The following is a 24,619-nucleotide window of genomic DNA, read 5'->3' on the forward strand; positions in this document are numbered from 1 at the left end:
TGAAACTTCCATTTGTGACCGTAAAAATCAGCCCCGCCGAAGTCAACGCTTATTAGAATACGAGTCCTCCACTTCAAGACGTCCTTACAAGATAAGTTCTATTTTTTTTTTTTTGTGTTTGAACTTTAAGTAAGGTTTCAACGACTTCCTTGGAATATAAAATAACAACGTCGAATCTTAAATTAATTCTCAGGCTTTCAATTGTTTCCCTTTTCCCCTTCTTAATTGACCGAGACAAACCTTAAGGTCTTTATATGAATTAGGATGTAATAATTTAAGTTGTTTGTGTAATCTTCTTTAGAACAGATATTATGAATTGCAAATAATATGTTTTCCTTAACCTCTTAGAAATTATAGAACGGGTACCCGTTAAAATAAAAGAGTCATGTAATAGATTTTGCAAATCATGAATTTAAATGTAACAAAAAAAAATGACAAATTGAAGAATTCACCTGTGTCTAAAGTAAGTAAATTGAAACTAAAAAAAATAAGAAGTTTGACTCCCTGATTAGGATAAAATTAATTTTTAATTGTGAGGAATTTGAATAAACTGGTATTTAATCTGGAAACCTATTACTTATGTTTTCTTTATATCTGTTATATGTTTTTTTTATATATTTATTGATTTTAATGTTGTTTATTCGATCCTCTCACGGCGCGGTCCCGGATGCATTTTCACAACGCAATGCATTAAAAATTCACTTATACGATCACTAAAAGTTTGGTAATTAGCAAACTCAGAAAAGTTTAGTTTCTCAGTTGGTTTTTAGTTAGTTGCGGGTTCACCTGTCTGTTTCTGCTTTAGCTTCCTCCCTAAGAGGAGGTTGTAACACAGCATTGGTGCCCATGATTTTTCGGAAAAATATAGAAACAAAACATAGGTTTCTCTCTCAGAAACAGAACATTGGTGCAGTAGCAATATAACACTATTATTTGCTTGTGTAAGATTCATGGCACACTTTGCAAAACACGAAGATTTGGAAATAGACTTAACAAAAATAACAAAAAAAAAAAAGAAACAGAAGCTTGAGGGCATGTAGAATTTTCTGTTGCATTCTAGCACTGAAATATTTAGAAAATGCACATTCTCAACAGCAACAATTTTTTATCGCATGTAATTTTCCCCCAAGTTTGTTTTTGGACTTCAGAGACTGAGAATGAAAAATGATTACGCAGCCATCTACAAAACCAAAGAGATACATTTAAAATGCAACTCAAAAATTCATATTATAGCATAGCGGAAATGTCAGCATGAACTCATAAAACAAGTGTAAAGTTCTAAATTTCTAAGGGCTTCGCGTTCGAAATTTTTTCTTTTTCCTCCAAACGGCGGGCATTCAGCCGACTTCGGCTTTGCCATTGCTAAGGACAGAGGTATTGGTCACTTTAATTAGTAGGCACTTAACTGGTGGGCCATGTTTGCCTCCTATGAAGGGAGGGAGAGTTACAGCCATGCCTTCTCCGCGATTCGAACCCGGGCCCCTTGGTATTGCAGTCGGTGTCGAAAACGTCTATAAAGAAAACGCTATAAAGCAAATTAATAAACGGTCACTAGATGACGTGCGATAAAATGTGATGACTTTAATTTTTTGCTATTGACGTTTGGCAACGAGAATGAATGGGTGGTTCGTATACAGAAGAGATGTTAGACGTCCGGCTGTATTTTTAGTCTTTCTGTATATCTTAACGTTGAATTATTATGAAATTAAAAGTTTTTTTTTTCTTCTTCTTAAGATGTAACATTTATTGAATAGATAACCAAAAATAGGAATCGGCGAGCTCAAATCCGGGCAATACTTTGAAAGGAGCAAAGTGAAACGTTTTCCTTGAATTTTAGAACATATAACTTAGAAATACTAAGAAATTATTCTTAGCGTTTTCTATAATCGGCTCCTCTAACCAGTATACCGTTTGGACGACAAATTTCTTATTTCATATCCCCATTTTAAAGAAATGCGGAAATTTCGATTTCAAATATATCTCTACATTCACAGTAGTAGCAACTAGGACTAATCACTTCCAAAATTTGTAACTCGAAATCTTTGCGGGCTCTTAGATATTTTCGTCAGGATAGCAGCAACTAATAATTATGAATCATTAAATTATTCCTTAATGTAAAATGCTTTCCAGTTATTAGCCGTATACATCTGTATAACTGAAAAATAAATTTTTTGATTACATGGTTACGAATTTTGTATACATGTAAATAAATTTAGTAAAATTACATGCAAATTGTATATCCCTTGCATAATATAACCTGAAAGGTCCCTGAACGGGAAGTATCACCGAAAAAATAGGGTTAGAGTGGTAAGTTGATTTAACATTGAAGGTATCGACGAGAGAGCTCCAAGCTGGCGATGGTTTTAACGACTAATTTTGATAGACGAATTTGGCGAGAAATTGTCAAAAGTCGCCAAGGTTGGCGATATATTTTCTCGATCTACGTGTAACTGCAAATGGTCCGATCTCTTTGTGAATGTAACTGTAGTCGGCCCTACATAAATGCAACTGTAGCCAACCCTACATAACTGTAACTGTATATTTCTCCTAGCAATTTCGAGAAATTGAAGATGTTAAAACATTTTCGGGGGGGCGGTTGAAAACTATATAAGACCGGAGAGAGCATCTGTTTTTCAGTTCAGTTCAGAGTACTGGCAGATATTCGTGGAGGCTTCGCTTTTAGTTGCTCTTGTTCCGTTTCTGAATGACTGACTCAGCTCAGGCATACTGAGAAAAGCTGTACGAGTACTTTTGTGTGAAAAGTTCAGGATCTGTTAAGTGTTTTTATTTATTTATGGAAAATAAATTAAATAAGTTTCTTTAAGCTATCTTCGGGTTTGAAGAATTCAGTAGATTACGAACCCCTACGCACGTTACAATATGTTGATCATTCAGTGAGTACCGGGTGTCTCAATAGGTGGTTGCTGATTTTAACATACTGGTATGTCACATCATCACAAACAAGATTTACATAGGAATTTGTGTCCCAAAATGCGTTCCGATTGGTAACGTAGCCTTAGGAGGGAAGCTGTCCCGTCAGCTGCCTTGTCCCAAAATGCGAACAGGAACTGCTAAAGAGCAATGTTCGCAGGCTTGTGGGAGAGTGGAAAGAATGATCATTTCAGGCGAGGACGTTGAAGAAGAAGAATGAATTGGTTTACTAACTCACAGTTTACAGTTACACTAACTTACAGTTCTTTATTGACATTTGTTGTGATATTTTGAGGAAGGAGTGTTGCTGAATCTGATGATTGACATTCCAGCAGCTACACATCATCACATCATGCTCCATGAAACCGAAACATCTGGTTTCATGGAGCATGATGGAGCCCCTGCACATTTTAGCAGCAGTATATGGGAACATCTCGATAAAACACAACTTGATCGCTGGATTGGCAGAGGCAGACAAGTCGCATGGCCACCGTGAGAGATGTTTGTAAAGGAAGAACCGTTTGAAATTCTATCGCGGTAACCCTGCGATCATCATTCCACGCGTACACGCTGTTTACTCACATCTGCTGGAGTGCCACAGGCGCCATTATGGAAACCTTCGACGGTTCGCCGATTGAAAATCTAACCGGCTGTGAAATACAATCGGCAATTTCTTTCTTTAGTGCTAAAGACGCCTAGTGAAATTCATCGTCAGGTTAATGAAGTGAGAAACATTATGAGGGACGAAATGTTATGGAAATGGGTTACAGCATTTAAAAATGGCCGCATGTATGTTTATGATGATGAACGAAGTGGGCGACTTCCTGTCATCATCGCGCCATTTCGTGGAAACAACTTGATCACCCTCCGTTCATTCTCTATCTGGCGTCCACTTGTTGTTGCGTTTGAAGAAGCGTCTGGGTGGTCTTCGGCACAAAGACAATGATGATATCACAGCGACGGGTAGGTATCAAATTAGGCAGCAGAGTTCTTGAAGAGATACGAAAACTGAATGTACGTTATGATAAGTGTCTTAATATTGGCTGCAATTATGCAGAAAAACAGATTGAGATATAGAATTTCGAATAAAAATAAAATTGGTAAGAAAATTCTTATTTCGTTTTTATTTCTCAATGGTACTTACTTCAAATGCATGCCTCGTATTAAAAAAAAATAATTACATATATTTTTCGCCAAATCCTTCTCTAATTTTTAATGCTGTTCTTCTCCCCATGTAGGCAGCGATCGGATTTCGCTTAAAAAACACCAGAAAATTGCAAAAACGCGGCATTGTGCACCGGCTATTTACCAAACGCATGTCATCATTGTTAGTAATTTTGAGACAAAAGGCTGTATTCTTGCAGAATGTTTTCCTTAGTTTCTTCCATCGCTGGCAAATTCCGCAAGTGATATTTTAAAATTGAATTTAAGTCCAAAAATATCCACATTTATCTGTTAAAACTGTTGGACCTCAGAATATAACAAAAACAACGCATACAGAAATGGTACTTTACATGATTGAAGGATTGTTATGAGCATAGTTGCTTGAAGAATAGTTATACGCATATTTTCCAGCGTAAAAGACATTCTGCAAGTTTAGGGACTTTTACTAAGTTGGTTCCGATCATACCAATGTACCTTCCTTTTCTATTTAATTTACTTAATAAATCAACTTTATTCTCTAAGCAAAGTTTCTTGAATATACAGTAACATTATGAATTGTTATTAGTACTTTTCTGATAATTATATTATAGGTTATTCCTCTTTCATATAATTGCTCATGGATTAGTCGTGATTTTTTGTTAAATGTGAATATCGTCTCAGTTTATTGTAATGACTCCATTTATCAGAATAAAATGAATTCAGTTCAACAATAAATAAATGAGATCTACAAATACCACCGAAACGTTTTAACATTGGTCCCCCAACCTGATATCACGAATGGCATTCGAAGCAACGGAGCGCGGAGTCTTCTCAAACCCTTAGAGAATCCTCGAAATATCTTTTCTGCTTAAAGAAAAATAGATGCCTTACACAAGCATTCAAATGAGATGAATTCTAATACCCAAGAAATTCTTTGAGTTTCCTCACTGAAAGGATTGTTGCACTAAAGATTAAGCGGCTTCCAAATAAGTGACTTTCAAAATGAGCATTAACTTAAATTCGAAGCTTTGCGAATAGATTTAGAACACTGAGTGCAGCATACTTAAACTCGGTTGCTTAAACATCGCCACTAACAAAACCGGGTAAAGCACTCAGTTTAGCATGTCACAAATAAAGGTTTTGGGGATTTATGTGCTTAAGATTGTTTGAATCTCCCTTTTTACTTCCTTTTATGCAGTAAAGGAAGTATTGTAATCATAAAAAGTTCTGACTATGGTATTAAAAATAAATTATTCATTTTAACCGCTATGAAATGCAATTTTGTTTGCGTGACATCTGTACATACGGACAGAATAAAGGACTCTTTTTCCCAGAAAGAGATTATAAAATTGATTTAAAATGGATTCAGAAGAGATTTTTTTCCTGACGCCTGCACGTATAAAGGTACGTATATATGTTTGTATGTATCTTGCATAACTCAAAAACGAGTAGCCTCAAAACGTTGCGATTTTGTATAAAAGATTGTTATAACGTGTAGCTATGTACCTCCTTTTTTGGTTGCAATCGGCCGGACAAAAAGTATATAAATATATATATCCACTCAGTAACTCCGTTCCGTGAGCTCAATTTTCTTTATTCTTATATGTTGATAAATTGTGAATTTTTTGCTTTTAAAGTGATTGAGTTATGTTGTTCTAATCTTCCCGTCAAAGTTGTTATGCATGCAATACTTGCAGAATTATCAACAATTTATAAGCTCCTTTAATTGCACCTAAGCCTATTTTTTTTTTTTTTTTTTTTTTTTTTTTTTTTTACCACAGCAGCCATACTTATTTAGATTTGAAACTTAGCAGAATAATGAATTAAGTCACTTTCTGCACATTCAGTGTCTTTTTTCCGAATGGGACCAAAAGAAAACTTTCAGTTTTGTGCAGCGAAAAGTCTGCCTTCTTATAAGCAGGCCGTATTGCTTCTTTTTACATAGAAACTCTAATTTAATTGCAATAATTAGTCTTTTAATTGCTTTAAATGTATTTGGTGTTTTGTATTTTTCTACATTTTTCAATTTTTATTAAAGATATTTTGAGGATTTATGTATTTTTACCTTGCCACGAAGAGAGAATTGAATTAATTGAATGAGAATACATCATTAATGAAATTCGAAGAAATAAATTTAAATGAAATGCAAGAAAAATGCCTATAATTTAATATTCCATACAAGGAAGTCAAGTGATGTACACCTCGGATTTTTTTTTATTCAAGAATTTATATTTACTTTAAATTTCTGACAAATTTGGCCTGTGGCCATATACAGAATATATCGTGTTACAGAGATGGGAATTAATCTAATAAATTGCTTAGTGATTTATATTTAGTACCAAAATTTAAATTGAATAAGGAAACGATTCAGCAGTTCTTACTACGAAGCTTAATGGCAGAGTTTCGTAAATTTTGTTAAGGTTTAACTTTGTCTAGTATGTTTAATGGTGATTTGCGTAGAATTTCAGATCGTCGGAGTGCGTTATTTCTTGTTTCTTAATTTAGTAACAACAACATTACCTTTCTTTTCTAATCTAGCAGGTAATTTCAGTTGAGAAATAATGCTCTCATTTCAGCTTAAATCGTGATTTGCAAAACTTGGTTCCTTTTCTCCTTTCATTCACGTATCTTGGAAATGTTTGCAGTGAAGTTTCGATGTCTGTAATTTAGTAAATTGGACTAGCTGAATAGTAGCTACAACTGAACTAAATTATAAATGCAGTAATTTAAGCTTGTATTTTCCGCTTGTTATAAATGGATATTTTCACTGTTATAAAGAAGTATGAAATACTTTAGAACATTATATATTTTAGAAGATTAGTGTTTATTAGTCCATTTATGTATAACTAATTGTTGAACATTGAGTTACCTAATTTGTCATAATTTTTCTTCAGAAGTAATTTAGATGCTTTCAGAGATTACATTCACCTCACAAACTAATGCTATTGAAATACGGAAAATACTTTACTATAACCCCATTTTAAGCTTCTTATAACTTCTGCATTTTCATGAGCAATGCACAGGCTATTTTCGTAGAAAGTTGAATCCGTATTAAAGTTTTAGTAATTTGCATTTTGCATTACTTTTACATGAACTAATAATTTAATTAATTTAGCGTATAAATAGTTAAATAGCACCACTTGAATATTATACTTAAAGAAATCGATTTCTGAGCTAAAAGAAGTGAAGATTACAGATAAGAGAACTGTCCATTTACGTTGATTTCATAAATGTTATTTAGAATGTATATCTACATATAAAAACTAATTGATTTTAGAATGGAAAGTGAAAGACATTATCCGGTTTCTGAACGTGATGACCTAAAATTCACTGAAAATGTTCTATGAAAGACCCAGAAAATGCACTTAAAATGAAAAAGCAGATACTTTAAGAGTAATAAAATTCCTTAAAAAATAAAAAAATATATATATATAATCTAAATTAAAATCCAATTGACAAGCACTTTAGGTGGTGGATTAAGGATTAAGCTGCAAATAATTACACATATCTGTCACTTGAATTTCATTTTTTCTTCCAGTTTTTCAACCTTGTACGAATGTACTGCAACTGCACTAATTATTAAGTGCTTTTGATGTTTTTGAAAGTGGAAGATCTTATGTAAAGGTAATATAAATATGTAGGTTTCTTTGAGATTCTGTCGGCATGTACTGCAGTTGGTGGAATATACTTGAAACAAAATTGCATCACTTATCGTTTACTCTGCTTCACTTTCAACGAATCTGCTTCTCCAGTCTAGATGAGGATATGTTCCTTATAGTCTGGAAGCCATAGGTTTTAGTCGAAACAGTGTTGAATTTAGCAAATGCAGTTTTAGTCTCTTTTAAAATGGCAACTAAGTCATCAGTATATTTTTTTTTTTTTTTTGCATCGACAAATCCTTATATTGCTCTTGTATGAATTTAATATTTGAAATTAGGATCCTGTAATCGGATCTGATGTACGCATGATTTCATTAAATTGTGCCATTGGAGGACACATTCTGTGCTCTTTGAAGTAGAACGGCATTATTCGCATTAAAGCTACTCACAGTTGATTTTACAGTTCTAAAATATTCGCTTCACTATATGAACGCATAAATCATATTGCCAAATGTGTTATAGCAGGCTTAGGTTTCAAAGCTAGATTAAGAGTTTGGGATTTAAAACAAAATTTATTTAGTGAAGTTGTTAAGTATTTAAAAATACTCTGCTCGTGTGGGTAATAAATACTTCGCAGGCCAAAGAACCATTTCGCGAAAAGTACGATCGCGAATCGTCTTTTGTGTTTATGGCATTACTAATCTGATAGTCCCTTTTTAAAAGAAGAAAGATTCAAGGTTATTCGCCAACTTACTGCCGATGGGCTATGCAAGTTGAGAAAAAAGTGTAATATAAAGGGAATTTTATTGAGGCAGAAAACCGTATTGCTCGCAGCTGGGTGTGTATAATTCCGAGCATTTGTCTGTATAATAGCTAATTCTCCTCTGCATCCAATCCTATTGAATTGACGGTGCATAAAATGTTTTAAGAGAGCTAAAATGTGTCGGTATGAAATAATTCTCTTAGACGTGACATTCATGCCTTGTGGGAAATGTCTGTTGTATAAGATATGACTAACACATTGCATAATCAATTTTCTGTGAATAGGACATGCTTGTCTAGTGAAACTGAGTTCATAGGAGTTCAGGCAGTGGTATTTCAAAAGTAACGTCACTTTTCAGTATTGCTAAAATACGTCTCAAAATGCTCCAAAGGAGTCAAGAAATGCCCAAAAAGGCCTCCAAAATGGTCTAAGAACTTTCAAAATGCTTTAAAAGAGAAAAGCGCTGAAAGAGTTTTTTCAAAAATGCATATGTTAAAAAAGTACCGAGTTTATATGTGTACCAGTAATAAGAATAACAGATAATTACTAAATATTTCTTTTTAATAAAACTAAATTGTCTTTTCAGTGACTTTAAAGACATCCTGCAAGTAAAATATACGTCATATGTTTTAACTTTAAAAGCAATTAACTTTTATTTGTAACATTTCTTGTCTTGCAAGATTAGGTTTTGCATTATTTATTTAAATGATCCATTGTATGACCTTCAGAATGAATCTGTTGTTGTTGGGACTTACCTTACTTTTCTGTCGTAATATCAGAACAAGCCCACGAAATTCATCGTGGCAAGGAGTGCAAAATTTCGCCTGTCGTTGGTAAGAGCCTCGAACACTATACAGGTGACTCTATGACTTTGCTCATTTCCTCCCCCAGTTTTGAAGAAGAGCACTCCGGGAAGGGACGGGTCTGAAGTTCTCCCACCCCTTTTCCAATACCACAACCTTTTAAGAGAATTTTCGGCTCACCGCATATTTATACATTTACAAACATCCGTTCCTTCTCAGGGATTCGAACACGGGCTCGGCGGTATGGCAGTAAGCGTCGCAACCTCTATCCCATTTCGGCGGCTTAGAATCAATTTAATTAATAAAAAATCCAATTCTACATTCACTCTTGTAATACTAGCTACTAATGATGTATGTTCAGCATTTTTGATTAAATCACTTAGTTTCGATCTAATTAGAACTACGCTAAATCAAATTACATCGAATTACTCTGCGCACAACTAGGCATTAACTGGGCGCATAACATTGAGGAATGCCTTAAGCAAATTTTTAAACAGGTGCTGTAATCCATTACCCAAAACTCGATTTTCAACATACCGAACGTTCGTTATTTACTTTTATTAACATTTTCAACTTAGTTTATTTGTGTTTGCGAAACGTTTCCGCATGGTGGTATGTGGGTGCTACTATTGTAAATAAATTCCATGTTCTGGATACTAGTGCCTGCAAAATTGATAATGCTGAAGCTGTAAGGTTGTAATCAGTTGTGGGCAGAATGATACACTAGACTAAGGTTGAACTAGTTATGGCAATTCCTTTTCCTTCAGTGCTCAACAACACATAATGGGCCTTGGTATTCTTAATAATTTTGTTCCAGGCTGTTCTACTCTTGGCTTTAGTCTTCCAATTAGTCGCGTTTAAGTCTTTGTATTTTTTGGTAGTTCTATTTTCTGGCATTATGATTAGCTGTCCAGCCCATCTTAATCATTGAATAATGGTAACATTTACGATGTCTTAATGACCATATATCCTGAAGATTTCTTTATTGGTTCTTCTCCATATTACATATATTTGAATGCCTCCAATATTGTTCTCAAAATCTTTCTCTCAAAGACTGCAAATGTTTCTTTATCCTTTTCAGTCAATGCCCAGGTTCCAGTTCCCCGTGTCAAAACAGGTCTAATTAAATATTTATAAATTGCCAGTCTAGTTATTCTTTTGATAATGTTTGATTTCAGATACTTCTTTAAACCAGAGAAGCATCCTTTAGTTCCATGTCCTCTGTTACGAATCCATGGTTCTCTGTCACGAATAAGGGCAGATTATGTTTTCTACACTCACTACCGAGCTGAGATGTGTGAAACACTCAAAAATTCAAATTTATATTTATGAGTATTTCAGAAAGAATGATTAAATGTTGATTTAATGAACGGGACATACTTAGTTTTTGTTTGGTTGATGCTAAAGTGCATTTTAGCTGTTTCGCCTTCCATTGAGAGAAATGCTTATTTGAGTGCTACAAGTGTTCTTGCATATGGCAATACCATTTCTGAAACTTAATGATTTTTCACATAAGCTGTGTGACGAAATTTCCCGCAAAAATCTATAGAGATTTTTAGAAAGTTATTCTTATCTATTCTACCCATTCAATTATTTCGTCCTATCTCAAGCATAAAGCATAATAGCATTCAGCATTATACTGCGCATTGTAGTTTTATAAAACTCCTTACTGTCGTTGTTAGGGTCTACTTTTAAACTTTCTTGCAGAGCAAATTATAGAGGAATGCTTTGCAGAAGGATGCTGTTGTTGTTGCTTTTGTTACTAATGCTCATTTGTCTGACTTATAGTCAACCCAAGTCATGAAATTGCTCTTAGTAAAAAGCGCAAGTTTACGCCTGTCGTTGGCAACAGCTTTGAGCACCTTACAGGAGACAGAGCGACTTAACTCTCTTTCACCCCTAATTTTTTTGGGGAGGCCACTGAGGGGGGACAACGAGTCCAAGGGTCTCCCACCCCTCTTTCCCTACCACCAACGTCTCGAGAGGACTTTCGGCCGCACTGGCACTATACATTTACAAGCATCTATGCCTTCTCCGGGATTCGAGCCCGGGCCTTTTGGTACGGCACGCAGCGATGCTAACCACTATACCAGTTTGGCAACTAGTGGAAAGATTCAGTTTTATTAAAGCATGCAATATGGATAGGCTCTATACTCTGTTTCGCATGTCTTTATTCAAGCTTGAGTTAGCCAATAAACCTGGAACTTAATGTATTTAGGAAATCACCAGTATCTGTGTTCTTATAGTACTGTGGGCCCCTATAAATTTAAACGCGATATAGCTCAGTGCTCCTATTGTCAATAGGTTTACCTGTATCATTCCTCTGATGCTTGAGTCAACTGCTCAAGACATCACTAAAGCTGTGAATGGAAAGCCACGTAGCTACCGAACTTACAATGTTGTAAGTGAAATTTAGCCCATGCTGCAAGCCACAAAAGATGTTCAAACAGCTCTGTCTATGAAGAGAACTGGCCGGCTTTTCCTTACCTACACGACCAACGAAGTTGGACAAAGGGTTTACTTCACCACGAGCTGTTAGCAAACTTAATTGCTAGCTTCCTGTTTTACTCGGCAAGCAGTTGCAGAAATAATAAAAAAGACATGAACTGTGAATTCTTCAAGTTAGTGAAAAATACTGTAATTTGAAAGTTTATAAATACTCCACGTTCCGGCTTATAACTCGCATCGATGTATAACGCGTATCTGTAATTTCAAACTACATTTTATAATTTTTAATTACATTTTTAGTACATTTTCTGTTTTTCGTCGTATAACACGCACCCTTTCTTTTACGGAGAAACCTGAAAGATAGTGGTGCGATGCTCTTATCTTTTATAGTCACTCATTCGGTGATTTTTCCCAGAATTGCGAACAATGGTAAGCTAAACTGACAAGCGATAATGGGAACAATAAGAATCACAATAGATAAATTTCGAGAAGTATGTTATTGACCTGCGAAAGTAAAAACATTTTAGTATGAAATATCGAAAATATGGAGGAAACTCCAGTAATGTTTCATTTGATCGTAAATGAAGCAATTGAGGAAAGGAATAAAAATGGTTCACATAAAAAAAAAAAAAAAAAAAAAAAAAAAAAAAAAAAAAATGTGGCAACGAAAACTCAAACTTCACTGTAGTGCTTTCCTGCTTTTTAGACGCTAAAAAATTAAAACCCGTGAACGTTTTAAAACGAAAGATAGTGCCGAAATGTAATTTTTCAAATCCTCTTTTCATTCATGTTCACGAGAAAGTATGGATGGATGAATAACGGTGGGAATCTGTGGATAAGAAATCTTCGCAAAAGCATCCTGTCGCCTTAACGAATTCAGAAAATGTTTTAATTTGTGACATGTTCAAATCCTATCTAACGGATAATACAAAGAAACTGTTCAAAGAGTGTAATATATAGACATGGTAGTTATTACAGGCGGATTAACCCATTAGTTTAGCCTTTAGATCCATAAATCAGACTATTCAAAGAAAATTTTAAAGACTGTGAAATACGTGGATGTGCGAAGGTAAAATCCATTAAACAAAAGCAGGCCGTGAAGGATAATAAAAGCATGGATTGAATCTAAACGGGACATAATTCAAAATCATTTAGAAATATAGTATATCTAATAATATATATGAAAGGAAAGATGATTATTTATTTATTTATCAGAATAACAGTGTTAGTATAGAAGAAACAGAATTCGATGATGTGCCTGTAGATACAACGGAAGACAAGTATGACGAACTTTTCATGTTATCAGACAACGATTATTTTTATGTTCATAACATATGGCATTACTTTTAAAGAAACAGCACTTAGGTTTCAGTAGTTTTCAAAGCACCATCTTCCATACCGCGTACATCGCGCACCCGTAAATTTGAATCTTATTTTTGTACCGAAATTACGCGTTATACGCTGAACTGTATGGTAATTATTTTAAGTATTTTTCTTCTTCCTTAGGCATGTAGTTTTCATGAAAAGAGAAATGGTATATTATTCTATCGTAGGTAAATTCTGTAACATAAATCAAAATATCACGCATCGCTAATTTATATGTGATTGCTCCCTAGTTGAAGGTTTCATAGAGAAGTTTATTGATAAGACTGTTCTCCGAATGCAGAAAAATTCCCTTCTTGCACTCTTAGATAAGATTCAAACAGTGATAATTTTTGTAAAACCATTAATTGTACTGTACAAGACGATAATGCGTATTTATAGCCGCATAACTTGCACGATGATCCCTATCAGCGCGCTGATTGTAGACAAGTTAATGCTCAAATTTCGCATTCATGCCAGTTTAATTCCCAATTAATTTAATTGGAATCATGTTTAAACAATGGATCTCATTTTAAATAGCTATTTTGTACACAAGCCAAAGCGACTCCGGAACGGAAGACATGTAACTTTATTTCGCTTAAATAACGTATATGCTCTACATTCATTAAATTGCAATAACGTGTATCAATATTTAGAAATTTTTAACATCGAAAACAACAAGAATAATTTTTAACATGCATAATCATTACCAGTTTCCCATCAAATGCTTTGATTCGAAGAAAACGTTTTCTGAAACTGATTTGAATCAACATTTAATAAATACCAAGATATAAAAACACTGGTTTAATTTATAAGGTAATTCTCTTTATAATTTATAAGTTGCGAGAGGCATTTGACAAATAAATATCATTTAAAAATATTTAAGAAATAAATATGTATGTTTCGCACTTTAAGAAATCTTACTTTCCTGTTTACATAGCAATCTGAAAAGACCTCAACAATGTCGACAATGGGTTTGCGAACAAATAACAATCATTATAATCATATAATTTTAAAACGTTGGGATTGAAATTTCTCATCAGAAAGAAATGCAGAATTTTAATTTATTTCCCTACATGTTTGGCAATTTTTGTAGTTATTTATTTCTATATCAAGAGGGGAGGCAAATTTAGAGACCGTCTCAAGCTGTAAACACAGAAGCCGCCTCAGGCGACAAAGGTTCTAGCTATGCCACTGTCTTAGGAGTGGCTATACTTTATTATTAAACTGATAAACATATTAATTGCGTCATTTTTGTTTTATCTCTGCAATTTAATAAATTAAGTTTGTAATAAAATTAGTAAGAATTCCTTCTCTTTATTCCAATTTTCTCTGGGGAAATTATTTAAAAAATCCTGTTTTAAAATTTAAAAAATATATATTTTACACAACACATAATAAATTGAAATCATAAACATAAAACTCGCAGAAAATGTCTTATCTACTTCTAACTACATAATTTTAATACAAAAAAAATAAATAGTTTATTTCATGAAATACTTTCAATAATTCGCATAATTGAAGTTTACTCTGTTGAAAAAAATTAGAAAACGGAGAGTTTACTTGGGTTTTGCAACAAGCCTCCACTTTCCTAAATCGCGCCCTGTTTTAATAAGACATGTTTTTGGGAAATGGCAGAACACAAGAGAGCTATCTGTTTAAGAGGAGGGATAACTTCTTGAACGACTGTAAACTTTCTCATATTTACGTTTCACACGGAAAAAATCGCGAAAGCCTACCACGAAACTGACCTCATCGCCTGGAATGGACCCGCTGTCTAACTACTATTATTCAGCGGTCTTAATCACACAGCCATTGGTGGAACATGTTGTTTTATTTTCTTCCTTCACGTTCGTACGAGACTCGTAGATTTGGAGTGAATAACGACGACACTTGATGAAGCATCGAAACACACTTTATTGGTCAGAATTTATCAGGACAGCCTCCACAACACTTTTACAGTCGTCGAAGATCTACTATAAACACGCTGGAACAATCAGCGATACAGCCTTCATCACACTATCAGGCAATAACGGTGGAGACAGCTCCACTGCAAAACACCAAAGTACAGCTCCCGACTCTACTCGGTCGTTCTCGGAATTCCACGTACTCTCGAGACTCTCCACTCTAAAACTCGTGATGCACTCGATGACACATAGAGCACAGCTCCGGACTCTTTGTTTCAGTCGTTCCCGGAGCTTAACACACTCTCTCGACGATGCACTAACCGCAATACACTAAGATACTTCGATGCACTCGACGACCGACTCGGCACTCGCTGGCCGGCTGTCAACTCGATCGTCTCCGCACGGACTAACTCGCACACGACACACTAACTCGCTGATGTTAGATTAGATGAGACACACTAACTCGCACTCGACGAGGCACACTCTAACTCGCCCTCTCGACGAGGCACACTCTGACACGTAACTAACTCTCCGCGTACCAGCAGGGTTTATATAGCTTTTAACTGGTGTTCGAGAACATCTGGCTGAACCAGTAAGAATTCGTTCCAGAAGGTTCTCCAACCGTCCATGGTATATCGCCAATTTTGTCGCCAAATGTGGCAACCCTGCTTTCCTTTGCCATTTTATGGCAACCATAAAACTGCTTTGCGGGGAAGCCATCTTATCGCGCCTGTACATTTCGTAACAATATGTATAACATACCGTAAATTCCGGCATACAACGCGCACTTTCAGTACAAAAAGTAATTTTTGAAATTTACGGGATGAGTGTTATACGCCTGGTTTATAAAAATGGCAGATATAAAATAAGGAATGAGCATAAAAAATTAGACTTCTGTATCTACCTAAATTCTGTTTATTTAAAAGAAATGACGTACCTTATGAACTTAAAAATTTTCCGATAACATGAAAGTTCGTCATTTTCGTCTTTCGTTGCATGTTCAGGTACATCATTAAATTCTGTTTCATCCTCACCCTCATTGTTACTCTGATCTATAAATATACAATCATCATCATCGTTCCATCTTTCAACAACACCCAAACACCCTTTCTGCAGTACCAATTCCATTTTCTTTCGCAAAATGAATGACTTCGCATTTGACTACAAATAGAGAACACATCTATCACCTAATTCCACAAATTCACTCAGGTGGGAAGTTCATGCTTACTCCAAAGTATATACCACTTTTCTTGAAAGCCTACAATACCCCCTCTTTTGGACATTTGCATTGAATACAATCCTCTATCTTTGCAGAAGTATTTACTTCCTCAAGCATTTAACCCACACACATATTATTCCCCTTACGCTTGTCAGTTGAATATACCATTGTTCGAAAGATATACATATACTATAGAAAATTTCAATATTATTTACAAAAATAAAGATAGTAAAATTTTGAAATAAAGTTCATTAATAAAATAAAACAACATACCATACTAAAGAGTACATAAAATTAAAAATATTATTAAAGAAACGCAGGTATTTAAAAAATTTTACAGCATTATTATTACAGAATATTTTGTTCATACAAAGCAGTACGGTTCATATACTGTGTTCTGACACATTCAGGTGAATGTCTAATTTATAAACTTACGCTGGTATGTAATTTTATATTTCCACTTAATTAAATTGTATTTTATTACTTTTTAATGATATATATATAAAATGATAAGATAATTATTTTTGGTGCACAAATAAAATATCATTTAGGAAAATGGGAATATATTGTTTCCTTGTCTTCACATACTAAATTTTTGACAAAAAACACTCAAAAGTTTCTTTACTGTACTCCTAAATTTATAATCTCGAACGCATGTACATTACTTAGAGGAGAGGAAAGCTCGCTTACCTGGAAATAGTTAGCTGAAACTCGTAAACGCGTGTTCTGTTTGAGCCATGCATAATGCAGGAGATTGGTTCCCAGTTGCGAGGATTAAGTTCTGAAAATTGGAGCAACAGCGTATTACACAATCAACATTATACCCATGCAGCAAAGGCTTTGTTTAGTCCAAGATTTACTACACAATTTAATAGCTTCTCGCTGCTTACCCAGTGCCTTGCGTTAATTTATATTAAACTTTTGTTTCACATTTGCTTATTCAATTGTAATGAGAATTTTTCTCATCAAAATTGTACTTATGTCTTGAAGTTCAAGTCGTGAGCATTCTTGGAATTGCAATATTTTCTGAAATGTTTGACCAAATTCCTATGAAATAGATTTCGCAATTGTACGCTGTCTTTAAAACGGATACTTACGACTTTCATTTTAAATGATTCGTTATGCCCTTTTAGCTACATTTAGCTATTCTTTGTCTTGAATGAAATTTAACTTTCCATAGTTCTATATTATTGAAATAATAATTCCATATTACTGAAAATATTGTCAAAATGCAGCGGTATGATTGATTTTCATATTTAGTGCTTTAGCTTAGATATTTAGTTTCCAACAACAGTTTTCACTTTTTAGAAAAATGATTAGGCGTAATTCATCGCGTATTCATTTTTTTTTTTTGGGGGGGGCAAATTTTACCTTCTTAAAATCGAGAAGGACAATTATACGAGTTATTAAATTTCCGAAAAACGCGGTTACAGTAAGAACATAACAAATGAAAAGGAGTCTATAACTACTCGTAACTATCAGAATATCATTTCTTTAAAAGAAATACCAATAAAAAAATACATACTAATATAAGCATTATAATATCTGCCGGATAATGAGCCGATATTTGACGGTTATGTAGCCAAAGATCTCCGGTTCAGCTACCTTGTAAGGCCCAAGGGTACCTCATGTAAATGAGTCTTTATCGCAGTTCCCAAGATGAACGAGCTGGAACGTAAATAACACAAGCAAGGTTAAATCACATGTTTGGAAAGTTTCTAAGTGTGAAAATACCTGCCACGCGCGGTTAGCTTAACAAAGAATCTGCACAAAATAAGTTACAAATAACAAAAGCAAGGGAAAATAAAATGAATGAAATGTTGATACAATAGTGCAAATACAAATTGAAGGCACTGAATAAAAATAAAAATTAAAATAATCGAAGAGATACAACTTACCGATAAACTAGTCCTCAGAGGGAAAAAATATTTAGGAAAGATAATGGGGATGTGAAAAGAGAGAAAACCGTTGCGCAGTCTTCTGATACAAGAAGTCATACAAGTATAAACCGAGGAAGAGAAAAAAATTACCCGTGTTTTTAATACTTATAGCAGAACCTGGCTCTAAAACGCAAGGGAGCGTAACGCAAGGGTAATACTGTAGCAAAGATATGAAGAACTTCGGCAAATCTTATTAAACGGAAACAATATTTCTTCTCAGGCTCAGATTCTTCAAACATTTTTGTCTAAGAAAATTTATTTTCTTCCTGAGTATTCAATGTTTACTATTTCTGAAGCTAGTTGATAATGATACCGGCTATATCACGCACAGGAATTATGAGATAATACCTTCTGGTTTAAAAAAAAAGTATTTGCGAAATGCTGAAGATTTTCCTGGGCTTTGGATATTTCACATTAAATCACTAGAGAAGTTTGAACATAATGGGGTGTTTATTTAATTTTTAAAGTAAGCTCACGATATTAAGTCTTTCAAGTCACAAAGCTTCATTATGAATTCTATATAAAAATAATACCGAATCGTAAATCGACCCCTGGTAGACCCATACAAATTTTATACCTAGAAAATTCAAGAAGGTACCATCTGTTTTAGGAATGGGGAAAGATCGGTTAATGTTTTAAATTAAGAAAATACAATCTTAGACTTATATTATTTTATAGTAAAATCGTATGCATTTCGAACTAGACAAACAAAGATTCCCTTTTCTTCGAGGAAAAATCTGCTAAAGGCATTATGTAACACTTTGGCTTCAGGATTAATCCTAACAGTTGCTCAGTTCTTTGAGACGAAAGTAGTAATAGAGGAATTGGGATTATGAGTTGTTAAGTTGCACATGTCGGCGGAAAGATAAATAGAATTCGAATAAACATTCTTTTCGCTTCCTGAAAAGAGAGAGAATGCCTTTTTTATGAGCAAAACGTTTTGAAGGAGCGGGATTTCGACGGAAGTTGAATAGGTGTACACTTTGAAGGAAAATGCCTCGAGTGAATTATCGTAAAGCCTGGAAAAACAGTTAAAATTATATTAAACATGCGCATTATCGAAGGTCAATGATAGCAGTAGCTGTACAAAAAAGGCTTGACTTGTATCATCCTTCCATTTTATTGCTTAAATTGACCTAAGGCTGTTAGGAAACAAAAGGTAGATAGACTGTCTACTAGACTAGTATCTTCTTGAAACACGATTTATCTTGGCATAAAAGTCTGTCGAGTGTGTCCTACGTCATGATGATGAACAAAACACACTAGTTCCTTTCCTTGAGGCACATGGTTGCATGACAATAACTGGTTTGAAAAAAGTTGTAATGTAATAAATTATTAAGTTCAAGTGAGGTGTTTTTGCATCAAGAAAAAGCTCTCAATTAATAAGTGGGCCAGAATATAAATACGAAAGAAATTGTCGAAAACAGGATCTTTTGCTTCTTACTGGGATAAGGAAATGAAACGAGGGAGAGGAGCGGTGAAAAGAGAGAGAGAAGCAGGAACTCTAAGAGGTGTTCCCCTCAGAGTTTACTATATGGAAAAGAAAAAAAAAAAAAAAAAAGAATTGCAGATGGCGTTGGAACAAAAGATCAAAACTTGAGTTGTGTGACAAATTTCGAAGTATGCGTGATGAAGGTAAATTTACGAAAGTTGTGTTAGCCATGTGTAACCGAATCATCTAGTGCACGGAGAGAAGGACATGGAGTTTTAAATCCCCTGAGATAAAATGAGGTGATCTAGGCTGTAGTGTTGTCACGATGTATATAACTCGAAGAAATACTGAATTTATAACTTTAAATTGATGATCAAAAGAAACTGCCTCTGAGAGTGTTCTGTAACGGGTAAAAGAAGAAAAATGGGGCGTGAGCATTTAAATTTCCGATTTTGCAATTTCAAATTATAGCATAACAAAGTTGTTTAGCTAGAAAATACTCAAATTAAAATTCAAAACTCAATATTTATCTCTATAAATTAATATAGTTGCCTTTGTTGTTAAATTATTGTTGTTTCTTCAGCTACATTAAAATCAGATTTAGAGAGTTGAATTTTTCTTATAGTGAAATAGGAGAATTAATGCAACTTAATTTCGTTTTCAAAACACTTATTATACTTATATTGAAAGTTTAGATTTCGAAAATCCCTGCATTTAGTAATTTCACGTTTACACGTACTATTTTGAATTTAAATTATTAAGGGAATATTTCTCTTATTTTGAAGGGGGTTCATGATGTTGTGAGCTCGCAGTGCTTTTATGGCAGTGATTTAGAAAATGTATTCTTTTGAGGCAATTATTCAATTAAGGGTTGAAATTGAATCCTTTAGTTCCATGAATTTCATTAAGTTTACAATATTTAGTTATAATGTAAGTTGTAAACAAATATCCTAAACGTAATTTCGGCGTTAGAATATGAAAAATCTATCTTTTTCTTAGCTTCATCCCCATGCTAATATTGTTCTTCTAAAAAAAAATGGCTTCGTCCTTGTCTTACATTTTTTATTATCTTAAACGTATGCTTTGTAAATTCTCTTATTTAAAAATTGAGCTATCCGAAAGATGTTGGCTACGGACCGAAATTTTTCTCCTTATCTTGATTAAGACTTTTAAAACGTTCTTCTTACCTGTATAAAAAAGATATTTTTCTGGTTATTCGTAACAATATCATTCATTTAACTTTTATTGAATTTCGGTGCTGTAAAAAATTCGTTTTTTAAGTATTAAAAGTCTTAATCAGATTAAAATCTTCGAATTCACAACATTTCTTTTCGCTATGATTTAACTTTCATCTATTGTATAAAGAATGCGTTAAATATTTGCACTAAATAATATTAATTTAAGATTACGAAAAGAGAAAGAAATAAATCTGCGACAGCTGTTTATTTTCTGCCCATTAATTTATTTAATTCTTTTTTTCCTAGTTATTTATTTATGTAATTTATTCAACGGACAGATACTGCAAAGTAAGTATTCGCCGGGAATAACCAAACCCATCTCCCATTTAGCCTTCCCATATCTGAGAATATTTTCAGGGTAGGTTGAAAAAGGCACATCAATATTATATCTCCATAAAGGGAAATAGCCAACTATAAATTTCCATGACTCTAGGTATTCGATTCACTAGATATCTTATGTGAAGCTGTGGTTGTATACAGAGTTTGTCCGGAAAGTAGTAGGACTGAATTAAAAAAAAAAATGTATTTACAATTTTGACACATGAACTTAATAGTTTCCTAATATGGCCCTTCTGCATCAACACAGCATTTCCAACAACTCTGTCTATCACTGAAGTCTTTCTGGAACGCCGAAACTGTTATCTTCAGCTCCCTCGTTACGGCATCTTGACTGGCATGGACCAAGCCGTGGTACCGTCCATTCATGAACCTTTTCAGTCGGGAGAAAAGGACGAAGTCTGAAGGGGCGACATCTCGGCTGTAGGGTGGCTGGGGAAGCTGTGTGATCCCATGTTTGTTCAGGAAGTCCATAACAGCAAAGACGGTGTGGCTCGGCGCATTGTCATAGGGGAGCCTCTGTGATCCAGAGTTTGCTGGATGGACGCGGGCGACTCGTTTTCTGAGTCTTTCAAGTACAGGTACAGTCCAAATGTCGCTCCTTCAGACTTCTCCCCCCGACTGAAAAGGGTCATGAAAGGACTGCATCCCGGCTCGGTTCAGGCTATTCAAGAGACCGTAAAGTGGGAGCTAAAGTGCATTCCAGTTTCTGCGTTCCATTAAGTGATTGGAAGAGTCGCTGGAAACGCTGTGTTGATGCAGAAGGGCCATATTTTAAAAACCATTAAGTCGATGTGTCAAAATTGTGAATACATATTTAAAAAAATTCAGTTCTACTACTTTCCTGACAAACCCTGTATTACATGTTGTGTGTATGTAAGAATGTATGTTTATTACTAAAATGCTTGTTCAATCCTGACGATATAATAAATCTAATCACCTGAAACTTAGGTGAAAATGCGATACTCTGATTGTTGGCATAGTGAAGAATAACGCATATACTTAATTAAAAGGAAAAGGAAGTTAAACTTAGTTATACATTAGACTTAAATAGGGAAAAATAAGAAAAGAAAACATTTGGAAATTTTTAAAACTCGCAAACTCTGTATCTGAAATACTTTTAAAAAACATCGATAAATCAAATTCCGTTATTCCCACATATTTAAAAAAGTAATTATCTGCGAAGCGAAATAAACAAAAAACAGTTCGAAATCTGTTATACTTTAAAAATTCGAAAGTATCACACCTTTATTGTGCTGAGTACTGTGCAGGAAAATTAGAGAAAAAAATTAAACATGAATGCTTAGAAATACAATTCGCATGAAAAGGAAATAATAAGAAAATTTATAGCCTGAATTTTCTGAGACTTAGTTCTTCTGTAAGCTTCCATAAAGCTTCGCTAAGCCTAACACTCAATCAAGAGCAGTAAAAGCTGCGAGAGAAAAAAAAAATATGAAAAAGAAAGAGCTGATGAAGAAAAGTCATTTATTGCATCAAGCGTTTTGTCCTTTTTCTATCGATATTTTTACCTTTGGAAATTTTATCTTATGATTTTCCTTTCGTAACTTTCACTCAACACTTTCTCATTTATAGTGTTTTCCATATATTCCAGACGTCGTAATTCCAATGCATGATATTTTTTCTTCAGATTAAAAAAGTAGTTTCTTGCTTAATTCTTTAGTAATCTTGAATGATAAATTTCATTCGTTTCGTAATTTATAAATGCAGCGATTTTTTACTGCTTGCAAAGAAATCTTAATGCAGCAATTTGCATAAATTTCGCACTAAACTTAGCTTTAGTAGTAAGACATAAGGAAATTTTCTTGAAATTCTTTTTATGTCTGAATTCTGTTTGGTACTTTAGCCATTTTGCTCCAACATACATCGTAAATGATATAACAAGAATCAGGTTAAAAACGAAGTGGAAAAACATTGTTTTTCAAACTTTTTCCTAATACATTAGAATATAAAATCAAGATTTAATTTGTAATCCTAGGTCTTGCGTCTCTATACTAGTTAGCTTTACAATTTCTATTTCAATTTTATGTATATATATGGATTTGGATTGGATTATTTAATTATGGCAAAGCACACGAGGGCTATCTGCCTAAAGGGAGGGATGCCTTCGTGGAGGACTTTCTAAGGGAAACTGGCTCGTATACACGTTACACATGGGGAAAACCACGAAAACACCCATGCAGCCAGCCCGTTCGCGGGATTCGAACCTCGGACCGAACTACCAGTGTTCAGCGACTTTACCGCTCGGCCGCTGGTGGGCTATGTATATATATGAAAGACCTACATATAACTCAGTCCATGGAAGAAGATGGCCTTATATATATATAAATATAGGATTGCATACAACATACATACATGCATAGAGATTATACATATATACAAATAGATAAATATTATATATATATATACATTCTAAAATATTCATTTATTCTAGAAAATCGTAATACCTTTTCTGGACTGTATCACTTCTAGATCAATCCATCTTGCATGGCTTGCGTAACACTGATGATTAAGCTAAATCGAAATTTTGTAAGGTATTCCTCCCGGCTTCCTAAGGTGCCTTCGTGGTGTAGTGGTTAGCACACTGAGCTGATATTTCAGAGGTCCGTGGATCGATTCCCGGCGAAGGCATTTCTAATTTTTCATCTTGCCTGCTTCCAAAAAAAATACCTAATGTCTCTACAACCTGATCTCAAAATTTCGAGAACTAAAACCTTTCTAAGCTAAATCAAAATATTTTCTTGGTGAACCACCATATTGGATAACTGCGCAGTTTTGCATCAGCTCTCTTGCAGTCAAGACGCTACTTTGTTCCATGTGCTTTGTTGTGCTTCTAACTACGCCGTTATCTAAAATACGGTACTCTGTATAAAACTGTGGGGTGTACATTGCGCCCACGATCATGATGAAAGAAATATGGTTTCGATAATTAGTTCGTTTTCTGCAATAAAAATTAAATTCGATTCAACGACGTCTGTCTACAAGGCTAGAATAGCGGTAATATTCTGCAGCAAGAAATGGTCATCGAACACCATCAACGGCAGCAGAGACTTAATCAAAGCTGTAGTAGAAGCTATGGGACTCAAACTACTCATAACCAATGTTTACATCCTTCCCACATTAGAAGTACACGACTCACTTAACCATTCTGAGGGACCATCCTTGTGTACACCATCTTGTAGTAAGGGACTATAATGCACATCCTGAGATGTGGGGCTACTCAAATACAGACCTGTCTGGACGTCAGGCAGAAGACTTCATAGCCAGCAATGACGTCTTTCTCCACAATGATCTTGACAGCAGACCTACATATAACACAATCCATGGAAGAGGATGGCCTTATATCATACTCACCACAGCAGCTGTGGCGTCGAAACTCCTCTTCTGGACTGTGGAGGACATGCCCTCGTGTTCTGACCACAGTCACGTAACGTTCCGCATAGGATTTCCACACACTAAATACGCAGTCAAGCGCTACCA

The 24,619-nt window shown here is 34.6% G+C and overlaps 1 long non-coding RNA gene and 1 other non-coding gene across 2 annotated transcripts in view; both read left to right on the forward strand.

The window, feature by feature from the left end:
• Nucleotides 1–24,619, forward strand: part of LOC146998176 (uncharacterized) — a 970,620-nt gene that overhangs the window by 761,021 nt on the left and 184,980 nt on the right. The window lies entirely within an intron of this gene.
• Nucleotides 23,698–23,770, forward strand: TRNAI-GAU (transfer RNA isoleucine (anticodon GAU)). Its single transcript has one exon. It is a non-coding gene; the product is annotated as a tRNA-Ile (tRNA).

The sequence above is a fragment of the Stegodyphus dumicola genome, chromosome 3, assembly GCF_044657685.1.
Source record: "Stegodyphus dumicola isolate Sdum_Otavi_A_Nest chromosome 3, ASM4465768v1".
In the NCBI taxonomy this organism is placed as follows: Eukaryota; Metazoa; Arthropoda; class Arachnida; order Araneae; family Eresidae; genus Stegodyphus; species Stegodyphus dumicola.